Raw genomic sequence first — 27859 nt, 5'->3', positions numbered from 1 at the left:
CTGCCATCTCAGATGGGGGCAAGAGGGAGGTTTTATTCCCCCCCCCAGCAATGTTACTGCTAGAGAACTGTAATACTGCATCAAGGAGTCTGAGGGTTGAAATTTAAAGGCATTGCCAGTGGGTCCATAGTTCTAATGAAGCTGGGAAATTAAACCAAAATTTTTTTTTTAATAGACTTATTCTGTGGTAACTGGTTGTAAGAGACTTCTTAGTAAATTCACCGTGCTAGTTTTTGAGGTCATGGGAGAGAACGAAAGAAAGGCCGTTTTTTGAGACCAATAGAATGCCAAATTTGGAACAACGTTTTAATACATGAATTCTTGTAGTTGCCAGAAAGTCCTATACCTTTCTTGGGTCAGGATTTGTTAAGTAAATTGTAAGCTCAAATAACGCTTTCTGAGAATTCTGTTTAGTTGCATGTTCTACAAGAAGCTGCTTGGATGGTGCAGATCTGCTTGTGCAAGTGAGCAATCTCCAAGGAAATTTCAAATGCTGTATTTCCACTAGTATTAACAGCCAATGTTCCGATAAAGCAAAATACTACACTGATAGATCTGAAACAGGACTTCGATCCGGTAAGGGAAAACAATATCCAATAAATATGACAGTCAAAATGGAGTTAGAAACTTTGAGGAATAAATTTATGAAAACCTTACAGGCTGACTGCATTCGATTGGACTTGCAGATTTGTCTGTTTATAGCTACAACATAGAAACAACCTGTGGCTAGTATGGGACAGTATGATGAGATTGCTAGCAGATTGATATACCGACTGTTATATACCAATTGTCACTCTGATCAAAAAAATGTAGGGAATGAAGTTAAGTCTTAAAAGGCCATGATCCTTTTGTCATATATGTACCAGTTGTGAAATTTAATTCTGATTTTTTTTTTTATTTGTAATCTATGTCTTTGTAAATTGCATTAGCTGGTTTTCTTAACAGTGCAGCTTTTGGCATGCATAAATGTAAATTGCTGCAGAACCTGCAAGTCTTTAACATCAGGTCATAGGCCATACTTGTATCTGGTCTGATCCTACATACTTGCACAGTTTTTGCTGATGGTTCTGGGCAGTCTCATAAAGCTGTAGTGGTTTGGTGTGAAGATAACGATTGGCATCATTCTGTAAAAATTATTGAAGGTTCAACCCAATTAGCAGAACTTGGCGCAGCTTTACATTACTTAGAGCTTTTTAAGGAGGAACCTCTAAATTTGATTTGTGATTTTGAGTACGTAGTCAAGATCCAATGCACGTATCTGATTCCGAACTTTGTTTGTTTGTTTGTTTTAAAAAAAGGGGGGGAAGTAGGGGAAACACCACAAAACCAATTGTCAAAAGCATTGTCTGTGATGAAATACTTTGCAAGTATGACCCAAAACCATGCTAAATCAGAAAGAACCTACATGAGTTATGGTCAAATCACTAGTTAATGGTCAATGGAGAAGGCCACATCAATTGATAACCTGGGGAAAAGGTTACGTTTGTGTCATTACAGGCCAAGGAATGAAGCGGATTCCTGCAAAATGGGTCAAGCCATGGCTGAATAAAGACAACAAAGATTCAATGGATGCAGATGGACAGGAGGGAGATAAGTTGTGAGGACTGTTTCAGATGTAAACCGTGGATCCTAATTCGGTGTTATAGATGCTCACAGACCTGGTGGTCTAGAAGCCTATTAGCAAGCAGGTGGTGTACCTTCTGTGGAGAATGGCAATTTGAACAAACAGCAGGAGAGTCAAAAGGGCAATACTACATTTAGATAGTCAATGCAAAAATGAGGTAAAATTATGAGACATTCCTACAAAATCACGCAGTTATAAATGTTCTACTTTTAACATTAGGATTATGGTTGTGTTGTATTAACTTGTTTGATTATTCTGAATCTATTAATAAGTGCTTTAGGCAAACTAGAACAGTACATTAATAAGACTGCCGTAGTAAAGTTTGGTTTGACATACAGCTTATAAATTTTGGAATAAGTGGGTAGTTGTTTGATCTTAATTACATTATATCACAGTATCACAGTATGTTTGGGATTGGAAGGGACCTCAAAAGATCATCTAGTCCAATCCCCCTGCTGGAGCAGGATCGCCTAGGTGAGATCGCACAGGAATGTGGCCAGATGGGCTTTGAAAGTCTCCAGGGAAGGAGACTCCACAACCTCCCTGGGCAGCCTGTTCCACTGCTCTGTCACCCTCACTGAGAAGAAGGTCTTTCTCAAATTTAAGTGGAACCTCTTGTGTTCCAGCTTGATCCCATTACCCCTTGTCCTATCATTGTTTGCCACTGAGAAGAGCCTGGCTCCATTCTCATGGCACTCACCCTTTATATATTTATAAACATTAATAAGGTCACCCCTCAGTCTCCTCTTCTCCAAACTAAAGAGACCCAGCTCCCTCAGCCTTTCCTCATAAGGGAGGTGCTCCACTCCCTTAATCATCTTTGTTGCCCTACGCTGGACCCTCTCCAGCAGTTCCCTGTCCTTCTTGAACTGAGGGGCCCAGAAAAGGACACAATATTCCAGATGGGGTCTCACCAGGGCGGAGTAGAGGGGAAGGAGGACCTCTCTCGATCTACTGACCATCCCCCTTGTAATACACCCCAGGATGCCATTGGCCTTCCTGGCCACAAGGGCACAGTGCTGGCTCATGGTCATCCTGTTGTCCACCAGGAATCCCAGGTCCCTTTCCCCTACACTACTCTCTAATATGTAATTTCCCAACCTATACTGGAACCTGGGGTTGTTCCTGCCCAGATGCAGGACTCTACACTTTCCCTTGTTAAATTTCATCAGGTTATTCCCTGCCCAACTCTCCAGCCTGTCCAGGTCCCGCTGGATGGCAGCACAGCCTTCTGGCATGTCAGCCACTCCTCCCAGCTTCGTGTCATCAGCAACCTTGCTCATAGTACACTCAATTCCCTCATTCAAGTCGTTAATGAATATATTGAATAATATTGGCCCCAGTACTGACCCCTGAGGCACTCCACTAGATACTGGCCTCCAACTAGACTCCGCACCATTGACCACCACTCTCTGGCTTCTCTCTTTAAGCCAGTTTGCAACCCACCTCACTACTCTATTGTCTAGACCACACCTCCTCAGTTTAGCTGTGAGGATGCTGTGAGAGACTGTGTCAAAGGCTTTATTGAAGTCAAGGTAGACCACATCCACCGCTCTGCCATCATCCATCCACCTTGTTACATTCTCATAAAAGGCTATGAGGTTGGTCAAGCATGACTTACCCTTGGTAAAGCCATGCTGACTGCCCCTAATGACCCTCTTATCCCTGATATGCCTTGAGATGACACCAAAGATAAGCTGTTCCATTACTTTCCCAGGGACAGAGGTGAGGTTGACCGGTCTATAATTACCTGGGTCCTTCCTCTTGCCCTTTTTGAAGACTGGAGTGACATTTGCTTTCCTCCAATCCTCAGGCACCTCTCCTGTTTCCCAAGACTTGGCAAAAATGATGGAGAGCGGTCTAGCAATGACTTCAGCCAGCTCCCTCAGCACCCGCGGATGCATCCCATCTGGACCCATGGATTTATGGATGTCCAGACTATTTAATTGTTCCCTAACGCAGTCCTCATCGACTAAAGCAAACTCCTCCCTTGACCTGGCTTCATCCGGGTTCTCAGGGGTACGGGGCTCCCCAGGACAGCCTCCAGCAGAGTAGACAGAGACAAAGAAGGCATTCAGCAATTCTGCCTTCTCTGTGTCTTCTGCCACCAGGGCACCCACCTCATTCATCAGTGGGCCTACATTGCCTCTGGTATTAGTTTTATCTGCTATGTATTTGAAAAAGTTCTTTTTGCTGTCCTTGACCCCTCTCGCCAGCTGTAATTCTAAGGAGGCCTTGGCTATCTTAGCTGCCTTCCTACATCCTCTAACAGCAGCCTTATATGTAATTGTAATTATGTTGTTAATCATGTGTTCTATGTTGCAGTGTATTTCAAAGATGATTCAGCATGCTGTTTAAGGGGCCTGACTAATTCAAGAACAAAAAGGGGGAATTGTGGAGGGGTTTGGTTCGATGGAGATATGTTGTTGAATTAGTCAGGCCCAAAGGAATCTCAAGGCCACTTCGAGAAGTTGAGAACAGAATCTGCTGTGAGAAAGAGGGGCGTTTCTTCATTAACAGGGCCTCAGCATCGGTGGGGCTCCAGCGTGTGGACTGCCCATGATACTCATTTAGCGAATCCATGCTTGGAGCGTGGACGCGTGATTAGAGAATAGTTGCGTATATAAGGAGGCTTGTTTCTGTAATAAATGGGTTTGCGTGATTCACACTGAATCGGAATGCTGAGTCCTTTATCTCTCCAACACGTACCGACAAGCAGTGGCCTATTTCTCCAAACAATTAGATGCAACTGCAAAAGGGTGGCCTGGATGCCTGCGGGCAGTTGCAGCAGTGGTACTGAACATACAGGAGGCCTGGAAATTTACCATGGGTCAGAAAATGACTGTGCTAGTATCCCACACAGTGTCTAGAGTTCTAGAAGCAAAAGGGGGCATTGGCTTTCCCCACAAAGATTTCTCCAGTATCAGGCTATAATGGTGGAACAGGATGATGTAGAAATCATCGTCACTAACATTGTCAATCCACCTTCTTTTCTCAGTGGTAACAATGGAGAACTAGTTCATCACGACTGCCTGGAGACCATCGAAGCAACATACTCTAGCCAACCAGATCTAAAGGACGGTCCTATGGAAAATGCTGAACACTGGTTTACAGATGGAAGCAGCTATGTCCTGAATGGTGAAAGGCATGCTGGTTATGCTATAACCACTAGCCATGAAGTGATAGAATCTGGACCTCTACCTAAAAATACTTCAGCACAAAAGGCAGAAATAATGGCCCTTACTCATGCTCTGGAACTAGCTCAAGATAAAATGGTTAACATCTACACTAACTCCAAGTATGTTTTTGGGGTCGTACATGCGCACAGAGCAATTTTGCAAGAAAGAGGACTCTTGAACTCTCAAGGCAAACATATCAAACATGCAAGTGAGATATTAAAATTACTGGAAGCGGTTCAACTTCCTAAGAAAGTGGCAATCATGCTGTCCTGGTTTTGTTAAAAACAAGTTTCTCTTTTAGAGAATTTTTGCCTGTCAGCTAAAGCCTTCATATTAGCTGCATTTTCCTGGAGAACCCGACACATGTTTTGGTAAACCTAGCAATGGAATGCAAACTTATTGATAAGCACGGATGGACATCTCGCGAGAGGGGCAACGAGAAACTGGTGATCGAGAGACTGACCAACGGTGTATAACATTCCATTCACGTGAATACTTCATATAAAAGTGGGAGATCACGAGGATCTCGTCCCTTTGCCTTTTCCCTTTTTTCCTCATGGCTGACATTAGGAGAGGACCTTGCTGGTCGTCCCTGTGAACTGAGGCCTAGTGAGAGACTGAATCCAGCTCCGGTTGGCTACAGAGTCTAATCCAGGACTTTGGGTGCTGGCTCTGCAGTTGCTGAGACTTACAAGATTGGTTTTGTATATTTTGTATTATTTTCTCTATTCTTATTAGTAGCATTAGTAAAACATCTTTAACTTTTCCAACTCTTCTCTCTCTGTCCTTCTTTCCCTCCCGATCGCCTGTCCTGAGTGGGAAGGGGGGAGAGGGAGGGGCAAAAAGGGGGAAGTGGGGGGGAGAGGAGGTTAACAATACATCTGCCAGGGTTTGATTGTCACCCCGCAATCTTAACCCTCGACAGATAATTGGCGCCCAACGTGGGGCGAGAGAAAGGGGTAAATTTGGAGATTTTTGGCTTTTCTACTGCTCTGACGTACCTTTCAATTTTCTTGGCATGGTGCCAACTCATAGAGTTGTGATACTCGCGCGTCTGTTTGCTTCGGATATCATTTAGTGGTATTAAGGCAAAGTGAATTACATTGATTTAAAGATGTTATGGCAAAAGTTGTATCAGTTATTTTCTACATTGTGCTCGCTGATCCCATATCTGTGTTGGTGTTTCTTTCTGAATCGAAGTATTCATTATATAACAACAAGAAACTGGACAGCGGTCATGATGATTCTGTGTGGTATGGCACTGGTTTATTTCATTATACTGCAGCCGCTAATGAATTTCTACTCTCTTCTGCTTTACCTTGAAAAACCTCCAGGAGAGATTAAAGAGCAGAATGGCTCTATATTTGCTAATTGGTCAAGCGAATCTTTAGAAAGGCTGACTAACAATACTTTTGTGATTTCGCTGGGACAGTTTGCAAATGTGTTAGAGAACTTTGAATACCCTTGGAGCTTTGATAGAACTGTGATGGTGTTATCTGGTTTGCTGAATGTGTGTCAGTTTGTGTTACTGTTAAGAGAAATGAGGTTCAATAGGAGGTTTGCGTCTCTTTTTAGTCCTGAGATTTGCGGTGCGTCTTCGGAAGCTTTAGCAAAAAGCACTCCTAGCCGCTCGAGAAAAGGCAAAACAGCCAAAGCTGCTGCTGCAGCCACTGCCCCCCCAACCGCGGCTTCACAGGCTGAAGCTACAGCTCCTCCGCAGAGCTCCTCTGCCAAGGTCGCTGCAGATAACGTTACTTCTCCAGCCTCAAAGGCTAACAAGGCAGCCCCCCCGTCTTCACACACTGCTCACTGTTGCTGCTGTAACCACAGCAATCACTGTGACAGTCATTCAGACTCTGGAAATGAATCAGATGATGGTGAACCCATATCAGCATCAGTTGCTGGTTGTAAGAAAGTCACTAGAAAGACTACCCGTGCAGCAGGTGATGGCACAGGGCCAACATCAACCCAAGACGCATCATCAGGACAGGGTGGAGATGAAGTGACCACCACTCGGTCCTTTTCTCCAGGTGAGCTGAGAGATCTGCGAAAAGACTTTAGTCGTCGTGAAGGCGAGAATATTTTAACCTGGCTGCTGCGATGCTGGGACAATGGGGCAGAAACAATTGAATTAGAAGGTGGTGAAGCCAGGCAGCTGGGATCTCTGTCAAAAGATTCCACCATTGATAGGGCAATTTCAAGAGAGTCTAATGCCGCTACTCTCTGGACCCGACTCCTGGCAGCTATGAAAGTCAGATTTCCCTACAAGGAAGATTGTATATCCAAGTTAGGGAAATGGAATACTATGGAGAGAGGTATCCAGTTCCTGAGAGAATTAGCTGTGCGAGAGATCATCTATCTAGGACCAAACAGCCAAGAGGGGACAGACCCAGATAGAATCAATTGTACAAAATCTATGTGGCGCAGATTTGTACAAAGTGCACCACCTGCATATGCTAAGTCATTGGCAGGAATGGTCTGGTCAGCTAGAGGTATACAAGAAATTAATGAAGTGATTGAGCAGCTCCGGTACTTTGAGGACAGCCTTGCTGGTTCTCTACGGGCTTGTGTCTCCGCTGTGGAGAAACTGTGTGAAAAATCTGATGACCGGTTTGAAAAGCTGTTGCAAGAAATCAAAGAGCTCAGAGAAGACACGTACCGTTCACAACCTGCACAAACCTATGTTTCAGCTGTTAGGAGAAGGCGTTTCCAATCTCGAGAGAGAGGGCAGAGACAGCCCACAAAAAGAGGTTCACTGTGGTTCTTCCTACATGAGCAGGGAGAAAACATGAATAAGTGGCATGGAAGGCCTACCTCAGAACTTCAGGAACGAGTACGTGAGATAAAAGGAAAAACTCCTAGGAAGGTGGCTGCTCCAGTTTACAAAAGGAGCAGAAGAGATTCTGATGCTCTTGAAGGAACCTCTAATTCACACCCAGAGACTGTGCAAAACAGGAATTAGAGGTGCCCTGCCTCCAACCAGGTGGAGGAAAGGGATAACAGAGTTTATTGGACTGTACAAATACTATGGCCTGGTACAACACAACCCCAGGAGTACAAAGCTTTAGTGGACACTGGTGCTCAGTGCACAATAATTCCTTCTAATTATAAAGGAACACAATCCATCAATATTGTTGGAGTGACTGGGGGATCCCAGGAGCTGACTGTTGTAGAGGCTGAAATGAGCCTAACTGGAAAAAACTGGCAAAAGCATCCCATTGTGACTGGTCCAGATGCTCCGTGCATCCTTGGCATAGACTACCTCAGGAGAGGGTATTTTAAGGACCCAAAAGGGTATAGGTGGGCATTTGGTATAGCAGCTGTGGACACTGAGAAAATTGAACAGCTGTCTGATTTGCCTGGTCTTTCAGATGACCCTTCTGTTGTAGGACTGCTGAGGGTTGACGATCAGCAGGTGCCAACTGCTACCACGACGGTGCATCGCCGGCAATATCGCACCAATCGAGACTCTTTGATTCCTATCCAGAAGCTGATCCGTCAATTGGAAAGCCAGGGTGTGATCAGTGAGACTCGCTCACCTTTTAACAGCCCAATCTGGCCAGTGCGTAAGTCTAGTGACGAGTGGAGACTAACTGTAGACTATCGTGGCCTGAATGAAGTTACACCACCACTGAGTGCTGCTGTGCCTGACATGCTAGAACTGCAATTTGAACTGGAGTCAAAGGCAGCCAAGTGGTATGCTACAATTGACATTGCTAATGCATTTTTCTCTATTCCTGTAGCAGCAGAGTGCAGGCCGCAGTTTGCTTTCACCTGGAGGGGCATCCAGTATACATGGAATCGCTTGCCCCAGGGGTGGAAACACAGTCCTACCATCTGCCATGGACTGATCCAGACCACGCTGGAGCAAGGTGAAGCTCCAGAACACTTGCAATATATTGATGACATCATCGTATGGGGCGACACAGCGAAAGAAGTCTTCAAGAAAGGTGAGAGAATAATTCATATTCTTTTGGATGCTGGTTTTGCCATAAAACGAAGCAAGGTCAAGGGACCTGCACGAGAGATCCAGTTTTTAGGAATAAAATGGCAAGATGGTCGTCGTCAGATCCCAATGGATGTGATCAACAAAATTGCAGCAATGTCTCCACCTACTAATAAAAAGGAGACACAGACTTTCTTGGGCGTTGTAGGTTTTTGGAGAATGCATATTCCTGACTACAGCCACATTGTGAGCCCTCTCTATCGAGTGACTCGTAAAAAGAACCAATTTGAGTGGGACCCTGAACAACGACAAGCCTTTGAACAAATTAAGCGTGAGATAACTCATGCGGTGGCCCTTGGACCAGTCCGAACTGGACTAGATGTTAAAAATGTGCTCTACACCGCAGCCGGAGATAATGGACTTACCTGGAGCCTCTGGCAGAAAGCACCAGGAGAAACCCGAGGTCGACCCTTAGGTTTTTGGAGTCGAGGATACAAAGGATCTGAGGCCAACTATACTCCAACTGAAAAGGAGATACTAGCAGCATATGAAGGAGTTCGAGCTGCTTCAGAAGTGATCGGCACTGAAGCACAGCTCCTCCTGGCACCTCGACTGCCGGTGCTGAGCTGGATGTTCAAAGGGACGGTTCCCTCTCCACATCATGCAACCGAAGTTACATGGAGTAAATGGATTGCACTGATCACGCAACGAGCTCGAATTGGAAGTCCCAGCCGTCCAGGGATATTAGAAGTTATTACAGACTGGCCAGAAAGCAAAGACTTTGGGATGTCTCCAGATGAGGAGGAAGTAAAACGTGCCGAAGAAGCACCACCATATAATACGCTTTCAGAGACTGATAAGCAGTATGCACTGTTCACAGATGGATCCTGTCGTCTTGTAGGAAAACATCGAAGGTGGAAAGCTGCTGTGTGGAGTCCCACACGACAAGTTACAGAAGCCACTGAAGGACAAGGTGAATCCAGTCAGTTTGCAGAAGTGAAAGCCATCCAGCTGGCTTTGGACATTGCTGAACGAGAGAAGTGGCCAATACTTTACCTCTATACTGACTCATGGATGGTAGCAAATGCCTTGTGGGGGTGGCTACAGCAATGGAAGAAAAGCAACTGGCAGCGCAGAGGTAAACCCATTTGGGCTGCCACACTGTGGCAAGACATTGCTGCTCGGCTAGAGAGGCTGCCTGTGAAAGTTCGTCATGTAGATGCTCATGTGCCTAAAAGTCGAGCCACCGAGGAACATCTAAACAACCAACAAGCGGATCAAGCTGCTAAGATTAAAGTAGCTGAGGTGGACTTGGACTGGCAACATAAAGGTGAACTTTTCCTAGCTCGGTGGGCCCATGATGCTTCAGGGCATCAAGGTAGAGATGCAACATACAAATGGGCTCGTGATCGAGGGGTGGATTTAACTATGGACACTATTTCACAGGTTATTCATGAATGTGAAACTTGCGCCGAAATCAAACAAGCAAAACGGTTAAAACCTGTATGGTATGGGGGGCGATGGTTAAAGTATAAGTATGGAGAAGCTTGGCAGATTGATTATATTACACTTCCACAAACACGTCAAGGTAAGCGTTATGTACTTACAATGGTGGAAGCAACCACTGGATGGTTGGAAACATATGCCGTACCTCATGCTACAGCCCGAAATACTATCTTGGGCCTTGAGAAGCAAGTCCTTTGGCGGCACGGTACGCCAGAAAGAATTGAATCAGACAACGGTACTCATTTCAAAAACAGTATTATAGACAATTGGGCCAAAGAACATGGTATTGAGTGGGTATATCATATTCCATATCATGCACCAGCCTCTGGGAAAATTGAAAGGTACAATGGTTTGTTAAAAACTACACTAAAGGCACTTGGTGGTGGAACCTTTAAAAACTGGGATTCACATTTAGCAAAAGCCACTTGGTTGGTCAACACTAGGGGATCAACCAATCGAGCCGGGCCTGCCCAATCAGAAATTCTACGTACTGTAGAAGGAGATAAAGTCCCTGTAGTACACATGAAAAATATCTTAGGAAAGGCAGTCTGGGTTACTCCTGCCTCAGGCAAAGGCAAACCTATTCGTGGGATTGTTTTTGCCCAGGGACCTGGCAGCACCTGGTGGGTGATGCTTAAGGATGGAGAAGTTCGGTGTGTACCTCAAGGGGATTTGATTTCAGGTGAAAATATGCAATGCTGAACTGTATGATGTGAATTGCTGCACTAACAATGTTTAATAAGTGTCTTTCAGATCAAGACAATGGTGATGAAACTAGAGCTAGCTTCTTCGAGTGGCGCCCGACACCTTCTTCGAAGTTGGTGTCCTTAACCCACAAACAGTGGTCATGAGATGCACTTGGACCATTTTTCCTGCCCTGGGAGACTGTTGTGACAAAATGAACTTCATGAACTTTTCAAAGGATGGTCCACTGATTAATTACTCCTGTGTATATATGTACATATGTATATATATATATAGTAGTAGTGATTAATTAGATTGTATTGATAGATTGTATTGATAAGGTTTAAGTATTCAGTGAATGTCATATTATAAGGGGTGGAATGTCCTGGTTTTGTTAAAAACAAGTTTCTCTTTTAGAGAATTTTTGCCTGTCAGCTAAAGCCTTCATATTAGCTGCATTTTCCTGGAGAACCCGACACATGTTTTGGTAAACCTAGCAATGGAATGCAAACTTATTGATAAGCACGGATGGACATCTCGCGAGAGGGGCAACGAGAAACTGGTGATCGAGAGACTGACCAACGGTGTATAACATTCCATTCACGTGAATACTTCATATAAAAGTGGGAGATCACGAGGATCTCGTCCCTTTGCCTTTTCCCTTTTTTCCTCATGGCTGACATTAGGAGAGGACCTTGCTGGTCGTCCCTGTGAACTGAGGCCTAGTGAGAGACTGAATCCAGCTCCGGTTGGCTACAGAGTCTAATCCAGGACTTTGGGTGCTGGCTCTGCAGTTGCTGAGACTTACAAGATTGGTTTTGTATATTTTGTATTATTTTCTCTATTCTTATTAGTAGCATTAGTAAAACATCTTTAACTTTTCCAACTCTTCTCTCTCTGTCCTTCTTTCCCTCCCGATCGCCTGTCCTGAGTGGGAAGGGGGGAGAGGGAGGGGCAAAAAGGGGGAAGTGGGGGGGAGAGGAGGTTAACAATACGTCTGCCAGGGTTTGATTGTCACCCCGCAATCCCAACCCTCGACACATGCATATCAAGGCACACCAGAAAGTGAATTCGGAACTGGAAAAAGCGAATGAGCTGGTGGACAGAGAGGCAAAATGGGTGGCTAAACAACAGGTAAAAGTAGAAAGTGCCCTAGCCCCTGATAGACAGGTTTCTTTAGAAGGTAAGCCAGAATATACTAAGGAAGATCAGAAACTCATTATAGATTTAGAGGGATTATATAATAAGGAAGGGTGGGCTCACACTCCACAAGGAAAACTTATTGTTCCTTCCTATTTAGTCTGGTCTTTAATAAGAAATGAGCACAAGAAGGGACATTGGGGAGCAGAGGCACTATATAAATATTTGATTAGAAAAATAGTGGCTAGAAATTTGTATACTACCGTAAGACAGGTGACACAACAATGCGATCTTTGCCTTCAGACTAATCCCAAGAATACACCTAAACCAGAAATGGGTCAAATTGGGAATGGACCTGGGCAACAATGGCAGATTGAGTTTTTGGAACTCCCAAGAAAAGGGGGGTACCGATATGTGTTGGTACTAACTGATACCTTTTCAGGTTGGCCAGAAGCATTCCCTACCAGAACAGCAAAAGCTTGGGAGGTAACTAAAACATCGATACAAGAAATAATACCGAGGTTTGGAGTTCTAGCTGTTATATCCTCTGATAGAGGACCACATTTTATTTCAAAAATTGTACAACAAATCAGTCAGCACTTGGGAATAGACTGGCAATTAACATACTCCTTATCGTCCTCAATCTAGTGGCCAGGTAGAAAAAATGAATCATTTAATTAAACAACAAATTATAAAATTGGGACAAGAGACGAACTTGACTTGGCCTCAATCTTTGCCTTTGGCCGTCTTGCATATACGAACAAGGCCAAGGGCAAAGGAAGGGTTGAGTCCTTTTGAAATCCTGTATGGGAGACCCTATAGTGTACAGAAGGGGATATCTGCACAAGTAGGGGATGAAATTATGACTTCTTACATGGTAGAATTGGGTAAACAACTTAACAAAATTGGGAAACGTGTTTGGAACTCGGAGTAGGGGTTTGGATGGACCAGTACATAACATCCAACCAGGAGATTATGTGTATGTTAAGTCTCTTGCAGAAAAGACTTTGGAACCACAATAGGAAGGTCCATTTCAAGTCCTCCTGACGTCCTTCACTGCTATCAAGATTAAAGAACAGAACGCCTGGATTCATCATTCTAGAGTGAAGAAAGCCTGGAAATCACCATAGAGGGTAACCCAGGTACAGCCTGGAAAGTTGTATTTTTCACGATCATAGCTTTAGGACACATTTGGCATACAAAAAATTGGCATGTAAAGCTCACCCAAATGATTGGGAACAATTTGAACCTTTCAGACTGTTGGATATGCACGGACCTCCCAAGAGGAATGGAATTTCCACTATTCAGAGTACCCCATCCAGACTGGAGTAGAGAAGGAGGTGGAGGGGGAAAGTTGGATGCAAATCAAAAGCAAACCTGCCTTTATGGGCAGGACCTGAATAAAACAATAGGAAGACATTTCAAATTGGTACCTTGGAATCAGACTGAAATCACAATTTATTCTAGATGTATGAACTCCATAGATAAAACCACCAGTTGGGAAAAACTTCCAAATGACAGTGAATGTAGTCAGTCACAGGGTGTTGGAATCTTTGATATAACTAAGCTGAAAGAACTGGGGTTTAATTACAGCATACAAAACATTGAGAACTCTAGCTTCTCTTCCAACATTGCAACAAATTGTAATCTAGCTCCTGGGTGGCGGTGGCTTTGCGGAGATAGATGAGCCAGGAAAAGCCTACCCGAAAATTGGCAAGGCCATTGTACAGGCGGATACATAGTACCTCAAGAAAAGGTGTTTAACCATTTATACCCACCCCCAGATATTGTCAGAACATTATGGAGAAAAACATGTTCAGTGCTGAGTAACCCTCTTGTAAAGAGGTCCTCTGGATTTCATAGTTTTACTAGATGGTTTATTCCTCAACTAGGAGTTAGTGAACTAGAACAAGCCATAGTAAAAATATCAGCCACAATCGAGAAAATCGAAAATACCACTATGGATGCTCTTCAGGGGCTCCAGGAAGAGATACCATCAATAAGCAAGATAGTCCTACAAAATCGCATGGTTTTAGACCTCCTGACTGCAAAAGGAGGAGGGGTTTGTGTGGTGATAAACCAAAGCTGTTGCTCATATATTAATCAGGAGAAACGGGTAGAAACAGATATTCAAAAGATATGGGAACAATCTCAGATCCTCCATCTAGTTACTAGAGACAATCCAACATGGGAATTCTCTAATTTATGGGAAGGCCTTACTTCCTGGCTTCCCAACTTGACCTGGTCACGATCCTTGTTTCTAGCTTTAGTGGGAATATTAGCTTTAGGGATACTGGTCTGTATGATGATGAGGTGTTCCTTGTGGTGTTGCCAGAGTACCGGGAATACTTATAGCAACTGGAAGAAACATCAACTAAGACAGGAGCTAGAATCTAACAGGTACTTCGTAAAGACATTAGGTAAAGAATCATATTAGTAAAAGAATTTACTAACCTCTTAGACAAGGGGAAAATGATACAGGGAATTGACAATTAACTAATTAACACTTAAAAACTAACACTTAACACTTAAAGAACTAACCCTACCCCGCATCACTAAAGACATTTCGAGAGCTAACCCTTTAACCCACATCACTATTGCCTAGCCTTGCTTAACTCTGTGTAACTTATTATACGAGAAACAGGACTGCACTGACGCTTTGCAAGGATAATAATCCTTGGGTGCATCCTTGGGTGAACTAGATAACAGAAACTTGAGCACATGACAGGAGATATGCCAGTTTTAATCAACTCAGCAGTCTGAGACCTAACCAACTCATCACACTGGACCAAAGGTGACCATGTACAGAGAAAGAGGACCCGGGTTCACGATCACTGTGCAGCTGCAACCAGGAGGAGCCAGAGGTGGAGACTCTGGAAATGGTCTCCCGGAACTCATTGTAATAAGAACTGCCTTCTCAGGGACAGGTTATGAATATGTATAGGTATTCCTAAAACTTTCATGAATATGTAACACTTTACTGCATTTAACCAAGCTTACAGCTACTGTAATTTTACACATGCATTAGGTGAAATGATTCCCCGTGTGTCCGGCATCGTAAACTTAACTCTACAGCAAAGACCTAAGGAACGACAGATGCTACAGAAGGAGCAACACTCTGTTTTCTCAGCCAATCTGGACACATTTCAGGAAGGAAACCAGCATATGTTGTGGTTTTTTTTTCCAACCAGAAAAGACAGCTCATACTGACACTGCAAGAAATGTACGTGGAACCACAGCCTAAATGCTACTTAAGTATGCATTGAGTTTCCCCACTGGCCACAGATCCAGAACAGCTGACCCAAGCTGGCCAACAGGAGTATTCCACACCATGAACATCATGCTCCATATATAAGCAGGAAGTTGCTGGGGACTGCTCTCTTTCCTCTATGGCCACCATCCGGGAGGGCTCCTGTTCCTGCTCCCAATGCCCGTTCTGATCTCCATCTTTTACAGGACTCACTGTGCTCTGTGATGGACATGGTATGCATCTTGTTATGCCTTAAATAGCTGGGTTTGCAGCTTCTGGCAGCAAGGAATAGATAAATACTACAGAGGCAGGACTTCTCTCTCTTCCTTGAGGTCTACCTATTCTTTGCAAAATGAAGGCACCAACCTTTGAGACAAAGGCATTAATGGTGTCTCTTTCTTGAGGTCTCCCTCTTCTTTGCAAAATGAAGGCACCAACCTTTGAGACAAAGGCATTAATGGTGTCTCTTTCTTGAGGCCTCCCTCTTTTTCGCAAAATGAAAGCCTCATTAACAGTATCTCTTCCTTGAGCCCTCATTAATTGGGCTTGAACAAAGGCAGGGTCATTCAGCAATCACTGACCAGCTAGGGGAATTAATGAATCAGCAGCTACTCCTAGAGGACCAACCAACTCACTTCTGGGACCACTGACTCATTTCTGGAACAATCTCCTTAATTAGCATGAGAAGCGAGCAGATGAGAGGAGATGAGCCCCCCCTCTCCTATCTCGCATGCAAATGAACTAAAGCAGAAAAAACTTCTCACTCGGGACACTAGAGTGAAGTTTCATCACACCCACCACCAAGAGAGCTACAGAGATTGTCGCAGAAGCAATGGACCCTTGGAGTGGTAAAATCTTACCTTTATTCTGATATCTTAATCTATCTCTCTTTTCTCTCTCTTTCTAACTTTATTCTAAGCACATAAGGGCAATATCATTGTGAGTTTTGTTGTTGAAGTCTTGTTAAGTTTTATGATATAGTTACAAGCTGTTGCCAAGCCACTATTCACTGTAATTCCACTAAGTTTTAAGTAAATTCGTGATTTAATTTAACCTCTCAAGTAATTGTCATTACTCCCAGTTACCACACAGAGTATTTAAAAGTTAACTCTGCCCTCACCCCACTGAGTGGGATGGGACATGCTGGCAGTGTGCACCCTCTGGTGTTCATTGCTGGGAGCATGTGTTCCAGCAGCTAAGTATTCCTCTGTGTGTTTTAATATTTGGGTATAATTTATGATATTCATGTTATTATATACTCTTCTTTTATTATTGTTCTATTAAATCTGTTTCCATTTCAACCCAAGAGTCTTTCCTCCTTTTCCCTTCCTTCCCCCCCATGGAAGGATAGGCAAGAGAATGGCTGTTTACCATTTTAGCTGCCACCCAGGGCTAAGTGGTAACAGGTGTTCATTTGTATCCTGATGCATTACAAGACTTTGAACCCAAGCTAAGGATAGGATGTAAAAAAATGAGAAGGACTGTCCTAGCTAACGACAAGAGTACTGAGGTCCAAGGGAGTTTGATCCAGACTGCCTTTGTAAAGGGGCAGCTTCTCTGAGAAGACAAGAGTGAAAGTCAAAGCAGCCATCTAACCTCTTAGTAGCTTCCTGGAAACCTCCCAGCAGACTAAACAATAGAAACTAGCCTTGCAAAACTGAAATGTAGAAAATCCAACCCTGTGTAACATTTTCTCCAAAGATCTTTAGGGAAGAAAATGCTCCCCAGGGAGTACCTGTTCCTTCAGGATGACCACCTTTGTTGGAGAAAAGTATTCTTAAGTTTTAAGAACTTAGCAACAATTAAATACAAACAATACTTATACAAAATTTCCTTCTCATTGCTCCTAAACTACCCTGTTTCTCAAGGATTGAGTCATAATCAAAATTCTCTTCTTCAAACCCTTTTATTTCATTGCTGTTAGTTCAGGGAATGCATCTTTACAAATAACAGCTTTTTAAATATTTTAATTAGATGATGGTGGTTACCTCAGATTTTATCTGAAAACCTAATACCATACCTAATCATCACGCAAGGGCATACATTATAATGTATGAGCTTAATTCTCCTACTGAGATTTTACTCCATGTCTCATGTTCCAAGGAAGCACTGCCTTTTGATAGAAGGGACAACCTTAGTAATTACTGCAGAAGGTGAAGACATTAATGGTTTTACAGATGAAACCGAAGTATTTAACTTACTGCTGTCATAGATTTGGTTGCAGCAACATCTACTTCTGAGCTAGAAAATACTTCTTTATTTACATTATCTTCTCCATCCAGGATGGTGCTGACCAGAACAAAGTGTCACTTCCCTTTCTGTCAAATGAAATGGGCTAGGAAGGCTCTACTGATGCATTTGCAGGCCTGTTTCTCCTATTACTTCACTGGCCTTGAATGAAATAAGAGATCTGGGAAGGAAATATGGCTTCATCCTAGTTGCCTCAAGACATGGTCTAATCTCTGGTCAAAATAATAATTTCCTAACCTGAAGCCACTGAAAAGACAGTCTCTGCTCCAGCAAAACAGAATCACATCTGCTCAAAGCCTGAACTTCACACAGCTCTATTTTGTATTCCAAAAATATTAGGTTAGCCCAAACTGTCACTCTTAATTACTCAGAAAAAGATCTGAAGCACAATCAGCCAGGACCAACAGACTGTGGTTTGTCTGCTTACATCCTCTGCTGATGAGAAATCTTCTGTCTCTGTCTTCTTGACAAAAGACATGAGAAAACTGAATAAAGTGTGCAGTAATTCTAAAGAAGATCCCAAACACATCAGTGCTGTCTCAGTCATATTGCTCTCCAGTGACTATGATAGTGGAACTATAGAGGCAGAGAAAACAAACAGAAGAAGCCAGGATGAGTTTTATTAATTGTAGATTTCCCTGTCAAGAAAAAACAGCAAAACACCTACTAACATATTTGTACCAACAGTCCTGCCAAACCAAGTTGCTGAAATGATCCATTTGCCTCCTTTGGTTAGGTATTTAAACTCAAACCCATTAACATACTCCTTATTACCTAAATTCCATTATTATGTCACTTCACTGTGGACTTGTAAAACTCTGACTTTTCCCTAATTGTTACTTGGAAGAATCTAACTTACAGTAGCTTCCTCGTACTCAGACATTTTCTAACTGATTTCAGTGACTAGACTGAAATAATATTAGGTAAGATGCAAGTTAAAATTTCAGTGGGGATGGGACTGGTGAAACAAATATTTTGCTAAACATGTTCATGGAATGGAGGGAATGTGAATGAGCAAGCATCCAGTAGATCACTTGTCACTAATGTAATAATTATGAGTCCTCTGGCTGTACTTGAGATACATTCCTGTGTCTGGCATGATCCTAGACATTTTAAATTTTAACCTAGTCATACATCTTCAATGATGCAATACATGAACTTATATTTAAATACCATGAAATATTCTGTACTACTTTTAAGATAAACTCTATGTCTTTATCCATAACTTAATTTTTTGAACATCCTCTTAAAAACAACAGTAGCATTTCTACAATGCATTCTAAACAAAATGCTGAGTCAGCCATATAATCTCTACCATGAACTTTTCCCGCATGTTTATCTCTATCTGCTGCAAGATGTGCTCAAGAGTACATAGGAAGGCTACAGCTTAACGGATTCCAAGCCAGCTTAGGTCCACCTAAATTCCCTGGAAAGGTGATGGAACAACTTATCCTTAGTGCCATCTCAAGGCATATCAAGGTCATTAGGGGCACTCACACTAACAGGAAGAGAAGTGTGTGGTGCAAAAGGAATTGCAGTTTTTGCATTGTTTAAATTTGCTGTTTGATAAATATGGTTATGTCATACATAATTCTAATGTGCTTTTCTCACCTTATGTTTTTTTGCTACTGACTTATTACTTGCTGTTTATTTTATATTTATTTTAGACTATGGAAATGATGTTAGACAAAAAGCAAATTCAAGCTGTATTTTGATAGCCCTACACATAGTAAGTCAGTGACCTGTTCTAACAGGTTTTCAAATATGCACTATGCCCTGTAAGAAAATAATCCTAAAAATCTGACAATCTGTTGCTCTTTATAGACAATATAGTTGAACAACTGCAAACCAGAGTAACTTAAAACAGTATAAAAAGTTTAGAAAAAAAGGTGGCTGTAACCTATTTTAAATTGCTTTTTATTGTTCAATGAACACATTGCATCTTATCCTCTAAAAACAACCTAAGCACTCAACTCTGCTGTAACTAAGCTCAATGTCTTCTACATGCAAGACATGAAACTTAGAACTGCATTATTTTGTAAGATTTTATGACTGACACAAAACTGAACAAGATTAAAAATTATATATATATATACTTCAATTGGTATAGTAACTTATTCTAATCAGTGAATTTAATGATTTTTCAATATTCAGTATCAGTTAAAGCTCCAATTTGAAATGTTATTTTGTTTGAGATCATGTAACTCAGATAGGTTAATATCTCTTTTCTCCAGGAAGCCTCCCAAAATGTTCCATAGCACACACTTCAAAAGAGGTAGCATATCACATCAGAAACACTATTTAAATTTAAGAAGAAAATAGTTTCTAGTGTTTGTTTTAGACTGGTAGATTCACGACTGTTTATAAACCAAAGTACAAAAACATCCGTTTGCCAATTATGAAGGTTGTAATAAAACCTTTTGGTTTGCTCATCAAGGCAAATAAATTTACTCTTAGCAAGCGAGCAAGCTGAATTTTGCTACATTGCCTTGCTCCATTTGTGCAAGAGTTTACTTCCTATACATGATTTAGCCTATACAGTGCAATTGGTCTGCTTTCTCATTATCATGCTGTTGCACTCAAGCTGTTGTTCTTTTGTGCCTGAAGAACTTGATTTGGTTTCTGCCAGCACAGCCCTCCCCCAACCCAGTCACACATAGCAGCAGCTACTCTTACAAGAACACCACACATTTTTCCATAAGAAATTTCTCAGAGCATTGCTGCTGAGTTATAGGGTTAAATAGTAGAGTAAATAAACAACTCAAGAATTAAAGCAGTCACAGAGCTGGATCAAGGGTTTGCAGTAATGGTTTATATTAGAAAAAAAGGAGGGGAGATGAGTAGCATTCTTTTAAGGTTAACTAAGTAATAACACATACAAAATAAGAGGTACTATGGCTGTGGAAGGAGCATTACAAAAGCAAGTACATCAAGATACTGGTTTACAAACAGCAGAGTTGCTTACTTGAATGAGTATTTCCATAACACTCCCACATAATGCCAAACTCGGAAAAACCCAAGAGCTCCAAGACCTACAGGGTTTATTTAATCTAGTTTAACCCTAGCAACCCCCCATTCTTCACAAGACAAATCACATCATTTGTGCAAGCACTTCCCTCTATTTTAACATAATTATTCTCAAATTACAGCAATCACTCTCAAATTACAGCATTTTTTTTACAACCCAAAAAGCAGCAGAATACAGTTTTCTTTGCTAAATATTGACATCCTTAAAGATAATAAGGTAAAAATAAATCCTTGCACTTCAGTAACACCACTATCAGAAGAATTGAATTTCCATATGTTTCCAATTTGCACTCGTGTTGCCAGCTGCCTTTACACTTGTGCTTCTGGAGAAAAAAAGCCTTTCCACCCTCTAGTGAATGTCTTTGTTCTGCCCAGAGGCCAGCTCACCTTACCCATGAGAGCCTGAGCTATTGTCAACTGTTAACACAATAAACAGCTGTAGATGTATGGAAACCCTATTATTACTGGCAGAAAATGAAAGCTGGCAGGTAGTTTCTGTGTTTATAATGGAAGAAAGTCTCCAAAACACATAAGCATTTCAATATATTCCGAGAGATTTTTTCCCTCCTTCCCACACCTGTTTGGTAATAGCTTTCAAAATTAGTGTGTGCAAACATGATAAATTTAAATAACCTCAGTTGCAAAAATAGGTATCTTCCTGCTAAGTGTTGTGAGAAATGCAGTTTAATGTTTACAGATATAACCAAATGAGGCACGGGCTCTGAACCTGGAAAAAGGAAAAGGTGGTTAAGTTCTATGTAAAAAGTTATGAAACTTGTTTATGAAGTTATATTGACAGAGGGAACTAACATTTTAAGGGTTAACTAAACATATAATGGGTGCCTACTAACGAACTAACACTTTAAGGCTTAGCCACACAATAAATGCTCAGTTTAGAGCTTTATGTAAACTTATGTTAAGAAAAACAGAACCCCATCGAATGCCAAGATAAGAAGTTTTACTGCACCTAGCTGTAAACTTGAGGAGACAAGATAACGAAGATTTACAGCAAAAGGGGGCGCCAGTCTGGTTTCAATCGACTTGGCAGCTTGGGTCCCAGTCAATTCAACATAATGAGCCAAAGGTAAAAAGTTCACTGTGACGAAGCTGAAGGAGCCTTCATCCAAAGACCCCCAAAGACCCCTCCTCAAATTCACCAAGTGACACTACGCAGGCGCAACAGGGGACGGTCCGGGAGGAGACTATGGAAATGGTTATCTGAGACTCATTTTAATAAGAAACGTGAAAGGTTATGAATATGTATAGGCATTCCTGGGGTTATTATGAATATGTAATACCTTGCCGTATTTAGGCACACTTCTTATTGTTAAAAGGTGTGCGTGTTGGGTGGAGCGAATCCCCTGTGCACCCGGCGCTGTTTCGCTTATGCTCTAATGAACACGTGTTTAAGGAATACAATTAAGGAATTGGATTAAACGTTGTTTATCCATAGAAAAAGTGTAAGTTATTTATTTCAGTGCTAATGTGAAATGCAAGAGCATTAGCAAGAGAAGCAGCAGAGTCATCATCAGTGCCTATGGTTAATGAAGGTTTTCTTATAGATCCTGTTCCTGCTTTAAGTGAAACACTAGGTAAGCCAATATAAGTCTAACAGGACAGATGTATATCAATTCTGAATGCTGCTAACAGAAGAAAAATATTTTTGTACCTTCCCAGGCATGCTCAAGAACTGCATAACTTTCACTGAACTGATTAAAAGCCACAGATTCCCTTTACCTGCTATGTTTTTCCACTCTAAAATAACCTGCCAATTATGGTACAGTTCCAAGTTTGATTTCAGGCATAGCAAACTTCAAATGATGACCAAGACAGATACAGCACATGCATACTATATCCCATTTTCTGAGGAAATACTTTTTTTCTTAAATGAACAGGTTGACTGAAGCTATTCCAACTTTCAGATGAGGTTTCTCCTTTGTGTTCTGTTTACTCTACCCACACTCATCAAATTAAAGCAGAATAAACTCAGAATAACCAGAATGCAAAAAGATATTAAAAATTTTGCAATCATCAGGAATGTATTTCAGGTTTTTAGCAATTAAGAGTTGAAGGATTTCAAAAGGTTCACAATCACTGCATCTAATGAGGTGAATGTCACATTTTGCTTACAAATAAAAGATCTAAATCTCAACTGCCTTTGTGGCATCTTCATAATAAACAGCGCAGGGTTCAGTTTTGCTTTTACCTTTGTCTTCATCACTACTACATGGTGAGGGAGAAGAAAGAAGGAAATGAACTGAAACCATCATGAAGCTCAATGAGAAATACAGTGTGGACGTATATATATTTACCTTATTTCATCATTCACGATAGATTTTTTTCCTTCTTCTAAGAAAGTTGGTATTTCCAAAACTGACACACTGCTTTTAATGTGAATGCTTAGTAAATCCAGTCAACATTCTAAGTCAAGAATAGCCACTCCTACATGAAAACAAGTTTCATATAGGTGATTCCAATTAAGAATGTTCTGAGGTCTCCCAATAGCCAAGGTTTCAATCATTATGCATTAAAAAAAAAAAAAAAGTATGTGCTTTATTACCTGGTGCAGTGTTATTCTTGGGAAAATACTGTTAAAGGGCATCTCTTAAAAGACTCAGACTAGTCAATTTTATGCCTGTCATTTCTGCCCAAGTATTCTGAGGTAAAACAGATCCAGTACTTGCATCCTGAATCTGTAACAAATTCAACTTGATGGAAGCCTATCAAATCATTCTAAGTTCTTCTGGGATACATTTAACAAAAGCAATTTCATGAGTCCCAGCTCCTGGTTTGCACACAATTTTATCTTTAAAGATGGATATATATAAAAGGACTGCTGGATGAACTAAACCTGCTATCTTCACAGCATAACTGTGTATTGGGTTTGTTTGTGTGGCAAGGTTTTGGTAGCAGGGAGATGCTACAGGGGTGGCTTCTGTAGGGGAAGCTTCTGGCGTTTTCTTATGTCCAAAAGAGCCAGTGCCAGCCAACTACAATATGAACATGACATTGGCCAAGGCTGAGCCAATCAGTGACAGTGGTAGCACCTCTGTGATAACATATTTAAGAAGGGGGAAGCAACTCTGCAAAAACTAAGGTTGGTGAAGGAGGGGGAGGAGGTGTTCCAGGCACTGGAGCAGAGATTCCCCTGCAGCCTATGGTAAAGACCATGGTGAGGCAGGCTGTTCCCCTGCAGCCCACGGAGAAGCAGATATCCACCTACACCCCACAGAGGGCCCTGCATCAGAGCAGGTGGATGTGCCTGAAGGAGGCTGTGACCTCATGGAGAGCCAACACTGGAGCAGGCTCCTGACAGGACCTGTGACCCCATGGGAGACCCATGCTGGAGCAGTCTGTTCCCGAAGGACTGAACTCCACAGAAAGGACCTACACTGGAGCGGTTCATGAAAATCTTCAGCCCATGGGAAGGACCCACATTGGAGAAGTTCATGGAAGACTGTCTCAAGTGAGAAGGACCTCACGCTGGGGAAGAGTGTAAAGAGGAAGGAGCAGCAGAAACAATGTGTGATGAACTGACCACAACCCCCATTCTCCATTCCCAGCACCACTCAGGGGGAATAGGTATATAACTGGGGAGTGAAGTTGAGCCCAGGAAGAAGAGAGGGGTGGGGGGAAGGTGTTTTAAGATTTGGTTTTATTTTTCATTATCCTATTCTGATCTGATGGTAATAAAGTAAATTAAATTCCCTAAGTCGAGTCTGTTTTGCCTGCGACTGTAATTGGCACATGATCTCTCCCTGTCCTTATCTCAACCCACAAGCCTTTTGTTATATTTTCCCTCCCCTGTGCAGCTGAGGAGGGGGATTGATAAAACAGCTTGGTGGGCACCTGGCATCTAACCAAGGTCAACCTACCACAAACTGACAGGAACTCTCTCGCCTGAATTCAAATAGCACCAAAGTGGATAAAACCAAACAAACAATTTTAACCACAGAATGGTTAGGGTTGGAAGGGACCTCTGGAGATCATCTAGTCCAACCCACTGCTAAAGCAGGTACACCTAGAGTAGATTGCACGGGAATGTGTCCAGGCAGGTTTTTAATGTCTCCAGAGACTCCACAACCTCTCTGGGCAGCCTGTTCCAGTGCTCTGTCAGCCTCGAAGTAAAGAAGTTTTTCCTCATATTCAGATGGAACCTCCTATGCTTCAGTCTGTGCCAGTTGCCCCTCATTCTGTCATTGGGCACCACTGAAAGGAGTCTGGTCCCATCCTCTTGACATCTGCCCCTGAGATATTTATAAACATCAATGGGATCCCCTCTCAGTCTTCTCTTCTTCAGGCTGAACAGACCCAGCTCTCTCAGTCTCTCCTCATAAGGTGCTCCAGGCCCCTAATCATCTTTGTAGCCTGCTGCTGGACTTCCTCCAGTAGCTCCTGATCCTTCTTAAACTGGGGAGCCCAGAAATGGACGCAATACTCCAGATGCAGCCTCACCAGGGCAGAGTAGAGGGGGAGGATAACCTCCCTCAACCTGCTGGTCACACTCTTCTTAATGCACCCCAGGATGCCATTGGCCTTCTTGGCCACAAGGGCACACTGCTGACTCATGGTCAACCTGTTGTCCACCAGAACTCCCAGGTCCCTCTTTGCAATGCTGCTTTCCAGCAGGTCAAACCCTAACCTGTACTGGTGCCTGGGGTTATTACAGAGAGCAGCTTAGCAATAATATCTGCCTATTCTCTCAGCATTTGTGGGTGCATCCCATCAGGGCCCATGGATTTGTCTAAATCTCTAACCTTATCCTCCTCAACCAAGGGAAAGTCTTCCTTTTGCCAGACTTTCTCTCCTGTCTCTAGGGTCTGGGATTCCTGAGGGCCAGTCTTAAATAGTAGTAGTAATCTGAACTCAGTATGACCTCTTCCTTATATCTTCAAAATTAAAACACCAAGAGCTATCTTAGACATCTACTAGGTCAAACAACCTCGCATAATTTCATACCTACTACAGCAACAAAAACTATGCAAAGGCATGGCTGGTGGCATGTTCATCACTCTGCAGAAATTGCCCTGTGGACAGTCTTTCAACAGTGACAGGAAAGTAATCCACAGGACTTTACCCCCTTGGTGGAAAGCAGTCAGCTGTCTTTTGGGAAGGTCCAAGATAAAGGACCAAAGGCAGGAAATTACAGTAAGCAGCTTCTGACCACACACTACAGGCAGCATTCTCATCTTCATCTGGTGTAAAGGTATTTATGTAATGCTTCTAGAGGGCTTCAGCTAGGATAGCAAGTGCAAGTTAGGATTCCTGAACTAGTTCTTCAAAATTTTGAACTTGTGAGCAAATCTGTATGCAAAGAACTAGGTAAATTCTTCTGGGTTTTGGTAACAAACTGTTTTTCACTCAACCCCAGAGTTGTGATGAGAACATCCACTGTGAGCTGTCCGTTCCATTAAGAAACATCAATCTCACAGAGTTTTAAGTTTGGCAGGTTTGAGTAAGCTTGCTCAACTGCAGGGCACAAAAATCCCAGGCTTTTAATCCTCTTACAGGTCTTTCAATAAACCAATGCTTTTTTTTACTGAGAAAAATAATTAAAACTATTTTCCCCAAAGACAAAACATACTTGGTTTAAAATAAAACTTAAAATACTTTTTCTAGACTAACTTGAATGTATCACAATCTTGGATTTGTGTAAATATAATAATTAAAGCATACACATCCACCCATAGCAGATGAAATAATTCAAGAATTTCATGAAGATAAAAGAAGTCTACAAGCCCTACTCCCCACTCAGGTCCTATAAGCCTTCATCCTTCCTGGGATAACACTTCTTATACTGAATACAGCTTAGCCAAGTTTCAAAATTGAACACTTCTGCTTTATTTAATAGTGTTTAAAAACCTCTTGCATTACTCACGCAGATTATTCTTTTTCCTAGTTGTTAGCTTCATGTGAACGACAGACCTGCATATAGCTCAGTATGCCGTTCTGAACAGCCAGTTTCCCCAATTGCATGTCTTCAAAATAGCAAAGAGGAAGTAGGGGTAGAAGTAGTGGAGGGGTTAAAAGGAAGACAGCTATTAAACCAAATTAATTGGTACAAAAACTGAAGGACTGATAAACCAAACTTCTCTTCATTCACTAAGTGGACAAGAGTTCAAGCTGGTATTTCTTTAACAAACCTGGCTTGTGGAAATCATGGTCAGCTCACAAAGTATCACATTAAACACTTGTGATCAGCCTAAAAATTATTTGACAGAAAGAAGCCATCTAATTTTAGAAGACTTAGCAGTGCAGCAATGGAGCAGGAAAGATAAGACACCGAGTAACTTCACCTTCCTCAAATGAGGAAATATTTAGTTTAGAAGCTTGCATAAACATGGACAATAAACACCACTGGCAGAGGTTAGGAAGCAACCCAGATCAATCCTTCCACATCAAAACAGGCAACTGTTGAAAGCAAACCTTGTTGATAAGCTTTACTCTCCCCCAGTGCAAGCAGTTGAGAAAGCCAAAGCATCCTACCCCAGACAGGCCCCATGAAATCTCTCTTTATGGTAAAGGGAAGCCATTTTTTGCCTTGAAAATGGACTCATTAGCGCTGTGAAGTGTGCAATGGGGCTTCCCTCCACCAGTTATGAGTAAGCTTAGTACTGTGTTAGTTTGGTCCATCTCAAACAGATCACATATCTGCTTTATTTTAGTCCTGAAAACAGATGAGTTCAGTATATACACCTCACCAGAGCAGCTGTCATTTAACTTCCACACTATACAAGTTATACAAAAGCACCAACATTCTACTCAATTGCTGTTCTACCTGGGGAAGTGGCAATGATAATGAAACCCCACAAAGCTATTTTAGACTCTCAGTGGGGTCCATATCAAAAGTACTCAATTTACAAGCAATAAGTTTCCCACACACACACGGTAGCCCTACAAACTCAGCTTGAAATCTGCAAGTCCTGCTCCATCATTTCCTTCTCATGTATTGCTACCAGTAATAAAGACCACGCAAGCCAAATGAAGTCTCTGCTATACCATCATGACCCTGCAGCCTCCTCCAGTGAGACTGCTGAGGGGTAACCAATCAAAGCCCAAAGAACAAAAAGGAGATTCCAGCTCATTCTTAGTTATGTTGGCTCAGCAGGCCTAACCAGACAAAAAGTTGTGAACACTTACTTTAGCAACTTAATTCAACAGCTATGAATGAAAATAAAACATACAACACATTATTTGGTCACCGAACAACTGTATAAGAAGTGGAAAAATTGCCTCAAAAAAATCTGTGTTAT

The 27859-nt window shown here is 42.1% G+C and overlaps 1 protein-coding gene and 1 pseudogene across 1 annotated transcript in view; one reads left to right on the top strand and one right to left on the bottom strand.

Moving 5' to 3' along the window:
* The window catches only part of LOC136114684 (zinc finger SWIM domain-containing protein 6-like), a 195747-nt gene that overhangs the window by 138924 nt on the left and 28964 nt on the right, over nucleotides 1-27859 (bottom strand). The window lies entirely within an intron of this gene.
* Nucleotides 11981-14516, top strand: LOC139826297 (syncytin-2-like; annotated as a pseudogene).

The sequence above is a fragment of the Patagioenas fasciata genome, chromosome W (assembly GCF_037038585.1).
Source record: "Patagioenas fasciata isolate bPatFas1 chromosome W, bPatFas1.hap1, whole genome shotgun sequence".
NCBI lineage: Eukaryota > Metazoa > Chordata > Aves > Columbiformes > Columbidae > Patagioenas > Patagioenas fasciata.
This window is presented reverse-complemented; position numbering and strand designations above follow the sequence as displayed.